General features: G+C 47.6%; 1 pseudogene across 1 annotated transcript; it reads right to left on the reverse strand.

Annotated features, from left to right (window-relative positions):
* Positions 1 to 4,675: 4,675 nt before the first annotated feature.
* LOC311629321 (glyceraldehyde-3-phosphate dehydrogenase-like) lies at positions 4,676 to 6,796 on the reverse strand (annotated as a pseudogene). Its single transcript has 2 exons — positions 6,772 to 6,796; positions 4,676 to 5,722 (listed from the first exon to the last, which is right to left on the reverse strand). The product of its transcript is annotated as a glyceraldehyde-3-phosphate dehydrogenase-like (transcript).
* Between the last annotated feature and the right edge of the window lie 3,038 nt (positions 6,797 to 9,834).

Raw genomic sequence — 9,834 nt, forward strand, 5'->3', positions numbered from 1 at the left:
CCCCCGTCAACCACCACCACCCCCTCCACACACCCCACCCCTCCACCCCCCACCCCTCCACTGACCCTACCCCCCCTCCACTCACCCCCACCCCCCTCCACCCACCCCCACCCCTCCACCGACCCCTACCCCCTCCACCCACCCCCACCCCTCCACCCCCCTACCCCCTCCGCAGGAGGCTGACACTGTAACCCTGTGCTGGCTGCCCTTTAGCAGCAAGAGCTCGGAGCAGCTGCTGCCCACCTGAGAGGGGCCAGTCCTGCCTGAGAGGTTCAGTGAGTGGGACACAGACAGGAGACTGAGTGTGAAAACAGCATGTAAATGGTGCTAAGATTCATATAACAAATGTTAATAGTTTATTTTTTAATATATATTTTTCCTGATTTCATAGAGGAAGAGAAAGGGAGAGAGAGAACTATCAATGATGAGATAGAATCATTGATCAACTGCTTCCTACACGCCCCACAGTAGGGATGGAGTCCGAAACCCGGGTATGTGGCCTGACCTGGAATCAAACTGTGACCTCCTGGTTCGTAGGTCCACACTCAACCACTGAGCCATGCCAGCTGGACATCAAATAATAATAGTCAATTGGGTTAGTGTGTTGGGTTAAGATACACACTTATACAGTGTGTGTGTGTGTGTGTGTGTGTGTGAGAGAGAGAGAGAGAGAGAGAGAGAGAGAGAGAGAGAGAGAGAGATGGAAACTTAAAGTAATTTCACTGGTTTCTTTTTATATTTTTATATATACTAGAAAAAGTAAGATTACACAGGTGGCTTTCACTAGCAGCTCACATTATTTTTTCTGAGTGACCCCTTATTATGTATGTAACCTTGGGAGAATGTATTAGTGGCAGGAATACTTCAGCCCAGATCATTATAAGCCAGTAACTAAAAGTGGGATGGAAATTTGATGTCTCTAGTTTCTCATCTATGAGTCAACAGGGCAACCATCAAGCGAGGTCACTTAGCAAGCGGCCGGTGAAAGGGCCGTCACTAATGATGCTGCCAGGCGCTCCGCGTGGTGAGTATGCATTTGACCCACCACTTCCTGCCTGACATACAGAGACCGTAACTTCAGCGCGGACATCGGAGCCCTCGGTGAACACTGGTGTTAAAACTGTCCCAGAGCAGTGGGGAACTCTGTGTCCTCGCCTCGCACAGCAGTGAAACAAGCCCACCTCCCGTGACCTTCGCCCTCAGCTCTGCCCTCCGCAGCCAACACCCTTCCTCCAAGAGACGACCCCCCCTCCCTTCCCCCCCAATGTTTGGAGATGGCTCCCCTCCCATCCAAACGCTCTCTTCTGAGGAGCAGACATTCTCACTCCCTCCCTCCGACTTATCTCCCAGTGACAGGGCTTCAAATCTCTCCCACCTCAGCCTCCTTCCTCCCGAAGGACACCTGCCTCTGGCCTTTCAAAAATGGTAGTTGTCATATAAATTAATTAACTAATTAACACAACCAGTTAGCCTGAGCTCTTGACGATTTTAAAAAGTAATTCATACAGCCTAAGCTTTTATCAATTATTTTTCAAATATATCTTACTGTTAATCCCGGTGCAAGGGCAAGACCTGAAATGCTTTGCTGTGTTTCTGTTAGGACATAGTGTGCTTACGGGGTTGGTCTTTGGGACTAAAGGCCCTGGCCCATCTTCTCCAAGTCTCTGGCTTTGATTCAGGCACCCCAATATCTCCCGTACCTCCAGATTAGGTAAGGGCACCAGGGTCTTAGAGGGACCCCACAATGGGCCTCCTCCTCCCTGGCAGGAATCAGTATCCTTTGGGTTCACTGGTTCATTCAGTTACTAACAACCCTCATATATATATGAGGGTTGTTAGTAACTGAATCAATTTACATACACACACACACACACATACACACACACACACACACACACACATATATATAAAATTGATTTTTTACAGAGAGGAAGGGAGAGAGAGAGAGAGTTGAAACATCGATGAGAATCATCGATCAGCTGCCTCTTGCACACCCCCCACTGGGGATGTGCCTGCAACCAAGGTACATGCCCTTGACCGGAATCGAACCTGGGACCTTTCAGTCTGCAGGCCATGCTCTGTCCACTGAGCCAAACCAGTTTCGGCCTAACAACCCTCTTAACTGCACAATGCCAGGCCTTCCCTTCCCGCTGTCCTCGCGGACATCTTAGAGGTGTCGGAGGCCTTAGAGAAATCCACCTGCACCCTGGGCTCCACTGGTGGTCTGCAGGGGCACAGTCGGGTGGTGGTGCCATGGGTAACTGGCACTCAATGGTTGGGTATAAATCCCAGTGTTGCCCTTTACCAGCTGCATTACCCTATGCATGTGGCAACACATGGGATGGAAACCACATCTTCCTACGAGGGCTGAGAGAGGTTAAATGAGTTCGTACATGTCAAGTTCTTAGGACAGGGCCTGGCCTAGGAAAGCAGTTGATGAATGTGAGCTATCAGGATCTACACCAGTCTTCTCATCAGCTGGTCATGGTAACAGAGTCTCCAAAAAGGAAAGCAACAGCCCCTCCTTTTCCATGTGGGAGTCTGTAACCATAGGGGAGAAAGAGCTAGGATCACTGCTCTGGTTTTATTTCAGCTCCTGGACAGAGCTGGAGCCGCTCGATCCCTAGGCCACACTGTGGTAGAGAGGGGGCCATGGAGAGGAGGGCATTGGAATGACAGGGCAGCCCCTCCTCGGCGGGTGCAGAAGCCCTCAGAGGAGGCGTAGCCTCATCTACAGCTCAGGTGTGAGGGATGGGCCCGCCATCTCAGCCGCAGATCGGACAGGAGGAAAGGAAGCAGGGAGGGAGAGCGGGCTGGACAAGGAAACTCACTGAAGCCGCAAGTCTACGCTGATTTGTAGACTATGCTTATGAGACAGCTTTGCATTGCTGCAGATGGACAGGTGTCTGGGGGGATTTCCCAGATCTTCATTCCTCGATCGGGTGTTTCCCAAACCGTTATCCTTCCTTACGTGCATGGAATCCCAGATAGGAGGGTGAGTGGAACCCCGGCCTGCTAAAACAGCCTGTTATTTTTTAATCAATGATGGCTTATGTTGATCAACTTCTTTCTAAGTGCTCACAAATATTTATTCCTAATTCGTTTTAAAACAACCACCACCACTAATTGGACTCCAGGCGGGCCTGGAGCATTTACTTATGCATTCAGTCATTTGCTTCAGAATTCTGCCCCAATCAGCCTCAAGATCTATTGCTTGAAGAGTCCATTCTCTTTTCCTGTCTTAGAATCAGGCTCCTGTTGGCTTGGCTCCAGACGTCAAACAGCTCTGGAGACAGAGAGAGTGGCCTCCGCTTCAGGAAGCTGCTGCGCCCGAGATAACAAGGTCCGGGCCGCTGTCAGACCAGCAGGAGAGGAGGAGGGTTACTGAGCAGGGGCACCCTTTCTGTCACTCACTCATTGACTCCAGGCACTCTCTGGCTTCTGCGGGAACTGCTGTGAGAGAGGCTGCAGTGGGAGCCTGAGAATCAGGCGCCCCCTCCCGGCTCTGGCTTCTAGTTGGGAAGACAGAGGAAGTTAGTAACCCCAGGAAGGGGCAGGGCCCCTGGGGGCAGGGATTCGGACATCACTCTCAGCCTCCTGGGGGCTTGTGACTGAGCTGACACCTGAAGGGAGAGGGTGTTAGCCAGCACAAAGCGGGGGAAAGGAAGTGAGTTGCATAATGGGGAAGGGGCTGAGGCAAAGAAAGACAAGAGAAAAAGCAGTTTAAAGGGAGAGATCGCAGTGCAGAGGAAATTTTAAAAGGCCAATTGGCTGCAGTGTGACGATATCAGCATGGGCTCAGAGCAGGGGGAAGAAGCCCGCATTCGGCAGGCCTGGAGCCACATCACAGAGCTGTATACACGAAGGGCAATGGGGAAGCACTGACACCCTTTTGTGTTCTGTTTTGCTTTGTCTTGTTTTCCAAGTGAAACACTTTAAGCAAGAGATTGTCATGGTCAGCTTTTTTTATAGCTTCATCCTACTAAGTGAAGAATGAATTAAAGGCAAGGCAAAAATGCACATGAGAAGAACAAACAGCGAGTTAGGCAGGAGGCCCAAGCTGGAGGTGATGGTCACACACTAACCAAGGGTCCGGGGAGCTGCAGAGACTGAAGCGTTAAAAAGGCGGGAGAGGCCGCAGAACCCTCAGTTGTCCATCCCAGCTGGGGACGCTCCCAAACAAGCAACTGGCCTTCACCTTGCTGCCTTGGTTCAACCGCACACTGAACTCCACTGGCATCTGGGTTAGCCGCCTGTCCGCTCTCACGTAGCGTGATCATTTCTGTGCCGTGGTGTTCACCCCCACCATGTCCCATTTCATAGTCACTACATTGCTGTTCCGTGGTGGAGGGCATACACCCCATAATGGAAACTCCACTCTCTGCACAGTCCCCTTCTGGTCTAGCCACCCCCTCCCACTTTAAAAAAAAAAAAAAAAAAAATCTCTCCAGGGCTGCCATGTCCCCTCTTCACCCCATGTGCGCTCCTGTTTGGAATATTTTTGTTTGGAATATTTTTTTTGGGGGGGTGGGGGGGCTGCGTACAGTGAACTTTATTGACGGTGCATGACAAAGTAGGGCTCCCTATACCCCTCCCCTGCTTCAGGGCTCTGGGATGGGAACGGTGGTCAGGAGATTCCCGTTGTGTCCGGGGATCGATCTGGGGCAGGGACTCCTCAGGAGCTGAGGGCCCTCTTACTCTTCCGGGGCTGGCGGTTCAGGGGCTCTTGCTCGTTGGAGGCCATGGGGACCATACGGTGCACCACCCTGTTGCTTTAGCCAAATTCACTGTCATACCAGGGAACAAGCTTGACAAAGTGGCCATTGAGGGCAATGCCAGCCCCGGCATCGAAGGTGAAGGAGTGGCTGTCACTATTAAAGTCGCAGGAGACAACCTGGTCCTCAGTGTAGCCCAGGATGCCCTTGCGGGGGCCCTCTGACGCCTGCTTCGCTACCTTCTTGATGTCATCGTATTTGGCAGCTTTCTCCAGGCAGCAGGTCAGACCCACAACCAACACACTGGGGGTGGGGCACGGAAGACCATGCCAGTGAGCTTCCATTCAGCTCAGGGATGGCCTTGCCCACAGCCTTGGCAGCACCAGTAGAAATAGGGATGCTGTTCTGGGCAGCCCCTCAGCCATCATGCCACAGCTTCCAGAGGGGCCACCCACGGTCTTCTGGGTGGTGGTGACAGCATGGACTGTGGTCATGAGTTCCTCCATGATGCCTAAGTTGTCATGGATGACCTTGGCGAGGGGGGCCAAGCAGTTGGTGGTGCAAGAGGCATTGCTGACAATCTTGAGGGAGTCGTCATACTTGTCATGGTTCACACCCATCACAAACATGGGGCATCCGCAGAAGGGGCAGAGATGAGGACCCTCTTGGCTCCACCCTTCAAGTGAGCTCTGGCCTTCTCCATGGTAGTGAAGTTACCAGTGGACTCTACCACATACTCAGCACCAGCATCACCCCATTTGATGTTGGCGGATCTCGCTCCTGGAAGATGGTGATGGGCTTTCCATTGATGACAAGCTTCCCGTTCTTGGCCTTGACTGTGCCTTTGAACTTGCCACAAGTAGAATCATACTGGAACAGGTACACCATGTAGTTGAGGTCAATGAAGGGGTCATTGATGGAGACAATTTCCCCTTTGCCAGAGTTAAAAGCTTCCCTGGTGACCAGGCACCCAATGCAGCTAAATCCTTTCACTCCAACCTTCACCACTGTGCCTCAGGGTTGTGGCTGCTGGCACTGTGCAGGAGGAGAGGCTGCCTGACGAACAGGAGGAGCAGCAGAGCCTCCTGTTTGAATTTGGTTTGGCAGGACATTTATCAAGACTTTTCAGTGTTTACCACCAAGACCCAAAGACCAATGGCCAAAGAAGCAACTTTGGTAAATAACTCAAAGAATCCCTACAAAAGTACAGTGAACACTGACAAGAGAATTAGCCCACGAATCTCATCAGAGTAAAACTTATAGAGTACGGTATTTAAATATCCAGGCTGGGGGAGCTTCAGATTCAGAAAGAAATCCCAGCTCCACTTCTTAATAGGCACATGGCTTTGAATAAATTTATTGTATTTTTCTCTGCGTCTCCCAAATGGAGATGGGATGATGATACATCTCTCAAACTATGCCTAACACACAGTGAGTGCCCAATAAATGGAGCCAAAATGAATGTCAACCATTAGGTACCTGTAACAATGATTAATCTCTACACCATGATAGTCAGATGGAGAGATCAACATTCTTTACTTAATTTTTTAAAAGAAATATGCCTGTTTTTTAAGTATAAAATAGTAAATGAAAAGTCTTCCCATTTCTATCTCTAGTCCCAGTCCCTAGAGGTTAACGCACATTTTCATTTTTGTTTTTAATTCTTTCGGTGATCAGTGCTATGGTTTTAATTTCAACACTAATCTCTCTTGGTTCATCAGCTTCATACAGTATCTATGAAAGATTTCTAAAACTTTGACTTACTCCTGTTTACCAATTCTTCTATTGCTTCGCTGTTTATAGCATCACTAGTTTGTACTGGTGGATACTGTTCCACATTGACTTTCTCATATTACCACTCATGTCACTTCACTTTTCCCTCATGTTTCCTATTCCTGTGAGTGCACTGCCTTGTGGGAGAAGGCCCTGGCTCTGTCTTCTAGCTCACTCATTCTGTCTTCAGCCTCATCCAGTCTTCTCATTTACTTGTGGTTTGTTTTTTTAATGACCAAAATTTAAATTCCAGATTCTCTAGTTGGCACTTTTTCACAATTACCTGTAGCGGATGCTGTGAGCTCCATCCAGTTCCCTCCACCCTCAGGATCAAGGCACTAAGCAAGTGTCCTCCTTCATGGAGACACTTCTGTGTTTTCCCACACTTGGGAGTTTTAAATTACTAAAGCATCTGAAAGTCTTCCGTGTCCTTACAACTGCACCCACTTTCCTCTTGAAGACATTCTCTAGAGTCTGCAGGTTTTTCTGCCCACAGTTTCCCTAGGAGTCCCTTTCATTACCCTGTAGTTATGCTCTCTGTTTCTTTTAATACCTCAGTTTTTGCTAAGACTCCTTTTTTATTTTTAACTGAAATACATAAAGCAAATAATTTTTTTTTCTGGAAGTATGAATGGGAGGTAAGCTTTTCTGAGAAACTGTATGCCCAATAAGGCTGCCAACCACCTTGGAGTTGCCAACTCAGGAGGAAATCTGCCCTCATTGCCTGGCTCTCCCAGAGCCTTCCACACAGGGAGCTCTCTGCTCTCCTTTTGTTTCTCTTCAAGTCACACATTCCTGGCCCCTCCTTCGTGGGCTCCTTTGCTCATTTTCCCTCTTCCATCTGACCTCCAAATGTTTAGTTGCCTCAGGACTTGGCCTGGGTCCTATTCTGATCCTTCCAAAACAATCTGTTTCTATCCCATAGCCTTAAATACCATGTAAATGTGAACGTCCCACATCTAATCTCACTGCCAGACATTTCCATGAACTACAAGCTCATATATCCATCTGCCTGCTTTGTTTTTCCACCTTCAAATGCACCTTGCCTAAAACCCAGCCCTCCCCAAACCCCATGCTCCCCCTTCTTCCCCATCGCAGTGACTTCAGTGTCCGCCTAAAACATGTCTCATGCCAATGCCCTTGCATAGTGACCTTCCAAAAGTACAATAGAAGTGAGTAATGTCACTTCCCTATTTTAAACTCTTGAGTGGGAGCTCGTGGCTAATAAACTCCAATGAACTCAAACCACCCCCGACCCCATGACTGCAGGGCTAGTGTTGCCTGGGTTCTTCTGCCTAACGGACTCCAGCTCATGCCACTCTTTTCCCTTTTGAGTGATTCTCACCCTCTGCTCCAGCCACCCGGACCTTTGATTTCTTGCTGGGACAGAGCAAGCTTATAGCTACCTCAGGACCTTTGCACACACCCTCTTCTCTGCCTAGAAGGCACTTACCTGGCCCTCAGGATAGCTAGCACTCTCTTGTACTTTAGACTTTGGCCCTAGCTTCCCCTCAAGTAGGTCTACCTTGCCCACTTACATAAAGTAGATCCTCCCACACTCCACCTAGAGCAGTCCATTTATTTTGGTCACAGCTCTATCAAAAGCAATCATCTTATTAGGTAAGCTTGGGAGCTCTATACAGACAGTACCAGGTCACTCTTCATTATCTGTTCAGTGCTTTAACCTGGAAGTCTGGTAGAGGGCCTGGCATACAGTCCACTGTCAGTAAATATGGGTTTGCTCAGCCCAACTGACATGGCTCTGCGGTTGAGCACTGACCTATGAACCAGGAGATCACAGTTCGATTCCTGGATGAAGCACATGCCTGGATTGTGGGCTCATCCCCAGTGTGGGCATGCAGGAGCCAATCAATGATTCATCAATATTTCTCTCTCTCTCTTTCCCTTCCTCTCTGAAATCAATAAAAACATATTTTTTTAAATATGGGTTTATTGAATGCATGTCATAGTGTTTTGAGGATGGGACTGGGTATGAAGGAGACACAGGCCCGCCCAGCTTGATATGCATTATCATAATGACTATGCGTGTGCGATGAAAACTCAAATGTGATGGAGAAGCTTCATGGAGGGATGACGTCGGAATTCAGATGAGTATAACTAGGGGGGAAGGGGGAGGTTGTTTGAGACAAGTGAACAGCATGAGCAAAGACCTGGAGGTGTGCCATGTTTAAACTGTTCACTCAGATAGTTTTCTGGAGAAAGTAAAATTAATGCAGATGCATAGAACTTGGGGCAAGAAAAGTCAAGACCGAAATAAAATCAGATGGTGGCAAGAGTTTTAAATGTAAAGCAGAAAATGCAATTTCACAAATATGGCTCATTTAAGCTACTGGTAATTAGAAGCATATATAGTAACAACTGCCACCTGGGTTTTGCAGGTGTGAGTTAACCTCAGGAAAATATGGAGGGAGAAACAGTTTGAAATGTCTCAAGATGCAACTAAAGAGAACCAAGGCTGTGAGCTCAATAACAGGAACAAGCGTGACGATGTCAACAACCAGTTACATAATTTCTATTCACTTCCGTGTGACAAGCATAGATACAGGCTCCGGACCAGGTAGTGGGTCCAGAGCAAAAGAAATCACTGAAGGCCTCAAAGAGACCACCGTCTAATCTAAGAAAAAGACACATAAAAAATTGCCATTCTAGCATTTAAAGAAAAGACCAACCTTCCATATAACCTCAGTAAATATGCAAATGGTTGTGTAAAGCAATGCAGATGACTTTCCCCAAATCCTCTGGAAAGTCTGCACGAAGCCCATTGTCTCAGGGGATGCTTAATGAGCCTGCCCAGAGGAGAGCTCCCACGTGGGGTGTGGGCTGCACAGAGCAAACGATGCTGGATGTGGAAACTCCTTGGGAAGTGCCAATGAAGCCACTTTCATTTGTGTCTGAAAGACATCTCTTCATTAAAAACTTGTTCTACTTATATGTTGATTTTGAAAAACACCACAAAATGAAAAGAAAACACATACATCCACCATGTTACATATAGATTTTAACAGGCATCCTTAAAACTAAAACTAGAATCACGTTGTTTGCATTTATCTCCATTAATTTGAAGGTTCGATATTGTGCATTTTATGTAGATATGAGTCAGTTTTAAGTTTTTTTTCAAAGTAAATATAAAGAACTGTAATCTTCTAACATCAAAATCAAGAATGAAAAGCTATGTGAAATTTAAATCCCCTTTTCTATGAAAATAACTAATTCCTGGGTTTTGTAATATAATTTTAAGCTTTTGACTAAGATTTTGATAATTATTCTTTTGTCATATAGAGCTTCTTTTTAAAACACCTTCTTAGACTTATTGGTATTGTAATTA

Source organism: Pipistrellus hanaki (assembly GCF_964339955.1).
Source record: "Pipistrellus hanaki genome assembly, chromosome: 10".
Lineage (NCBI taxonomy): Eukaryota > Metazoa > Chordata > Mammalia > Chiroptera > Vespertilionidae > Pipistrellus > Pipistrellus hanaki.